This window comes from Crocodylus porosus, unplaced genomic scaffold, assembly GCF_001723895.1.
Source record: "Crocodylus porosus isolate Cpor-Errol unplaced genomic scaffold, CroPor_comp1, whole genome shotgun sequence".
Taxonomy (NCBI): Eukaryota; Metazoa; Chordata; order Crocodylia; family Crocodylidae; genus Crocodylus; species Crocodylus porosus.
Genome location: NW_017728918.1, coordinates 58730632 through 58733165, shown reverse-complemented (window position 1 = coordinate 58733165; position 2534 = coordinate 58730632).

Below are 2534 nucleotides of genomic sequence, written 5' to 3'. Positions count from 1 at the left end.
GCGAATTTAAACAGGTTGCATTTCACCCCATCGTCCAAATTGCTGATGAAGATGTTGAACAGCGCAGGCCCCAGGACCAAGCCCCGGGGGACTCTGCTGCCCACTTCCTCCCAGGTTGAATATGACCGATCTACCACCACCCTCTGAGTATGACCCTTGACCCAATCTGCAATCCATCTAACTGTGTAGGCATCAATGCCACAGTCGCCTAGTTTTTTAATGAGGATGGGGTGGAAGATGGTGTCAAAGGCCTTGCTAACTCTAGAAAGACTACATCCATGGCGACACCTGCATCCATAGCCTTTGTAAAAGGCAATCAGGTTGGTCTGACCAGACCAGTGCTTTTAAACATGTTCATCACTGATTTGGATTTGGGTGTCAAAAGCATACTGGCAAAGTTTATGGATGATACCAAATTATGGGGGAGTGAAGTCACACTTGAGGATGGGCTCAGATACAAGCTGACCTAGACAGGCTTACAAGGTAGGTGGATCAAAACCTGATGATGTTTAACATGAAGAAATAATTATTTCTCCACCTGGGGAGAAATAATCCACAATATACCTCCACATTCAGTGGCACTACACTTCCCAGCACCACAACTGCATAAGTCATGGGGGTCATGATAGACCACAAAATGAACATAAGCCATCAATATGATGCCATAGCTGACATAGCAAATAAAACACTGGCATGCATCTACCGATGCATCTCATGCAAAACTAAGGATGTCATCCTTCCACTCTACTCAGCCTTGGTGAAACCACATCTGGAGTACTGCATCCACTTCTGGGCACTGTACTTCAGGAAGGATGTAGAGAAGCTTGAGAGATTCCAAAGGCAGGCCACATGCATTATTAGAGGGCTGGAGAGACAGTCATATGAGGAGAGGCTAAAAGACATGGGACTGTTCAGCCTGGAGAAAAGAAGATTTAGAGGGGATTTGGTGGCAGCCGATGAGTATATAAGGGGTGTACATCAGGGCCTGGGGGAGCATCTGTTCACCAAGGCACCCCAAGGGAAGACAGGAAACAGTGGACACAAACTGCTTAAAGACTGCTTCAGATTGGACATAAGGAGAAACTTCTTTACAATTCGAGTGCCTGGAACAACTAAATTCAACTTAATTTAGAAGTTCAGAAAATAATGTTTAGGTTTTATATGATTGTCTGTTCAGTACAGTTACCAGTTTATAAAAATATGTAAGTCTATCAAGCAAGATCAAAAGTAAACAATTGCTAAATTTTATTAAAATATCCCTGTGAACATAAGTGTATAAGCAGTCCCTACAGCCTATTCCTGGTTTGGCCACAGTGATATATCTAACCCTTACAACAGTGAAAGCAAGGAGACATAAATCAGTGTGCTGATATAAATCCATGCTATGGTATAACGTAGTTAAATCCAGTGCAGAATGATCACAGGAAAAATCAGGGGAAAACATTAGTGTGATTTACCTCAAAGCAGGTATCATGAGTCCTCAGCTTATCCTAAGTTACCCCCTGGGTGCATCTGCACATGTGTTTTAAAGTGCAGTAGCCTATTCTACTGTGCATTAAAGTGGCATGTAAAAAAAGTGCTAATAAACTAATGTGCAGTAGAATGGGCTACTACACATTAAGGATCACCTAAAAAGATTGTGCTTGCGCTACTGCATATTAGCTCAGCCTGATGCACATTTATTTAGTACCTCATATTGGAGGTACTAAATTTAACATGCATTAAGTAAAACACATTGATGCATGTGTAGATATTTCTTTTTACCTGACAACCCCTATATGAGCAGGACCAAGAAAGGTTCTCCATACATGAAAGTCATCAGAGCACTCACGCAAAATACAGGTATGGGACGTAGGATTACTGGGTGAACCAATAAGGTTCTGAGCATAAGTAGAAGATGAAGAAGCATATAGTATATGTGGAGTGGGAGGGGAGAGAGAAATGGGCAAAGGGATATGTACAGTTTTAGCAGCTGACCTGTTTTTTTTTTCTTTCAGGAAGTTATTGTCTGAAGACCATGAGCAGAGGGAGGCATCTGTCCCTGATCTATCAGCCAGATATACTAAAGTGACTGCTTGAGCAAACTGTTTCCCTGAGTACTTCTCTCCTGGTTTGCTTAGACTCCTCCCTACATAGTCCTTTGCCAATGTAACAATGCTTGAAAGGAACCAGTTTCACAGGATTGGAAGGAAACCAGAGAAAAAGTAAATACAATGCATATATACAGCACCTTAGTCTGAAAAAAATGTGTACAGTTTTAGCATGATTCATTTGTTTAACGACTATCTCAAAAGAAATGCAGATACTAAACTACTTGACAGAGGAAAGTTTTATTTCCTTAGATCTTAAATCATAGATTTTCATAGACATTAGGGCTGGAAGGGACCTCAGAAGATCATTGAGTCCAGGCCCCCGCCCAAAGGGCAGGAAATTAGCTCAGGTCATAGGATCCCAGCAAGATAAGCATCCAATTTGCTCTTGAAGGTGTTCAATGTAGGTGCTTGAACCACCTCCAATGGCAGGCTGTTCCAGAC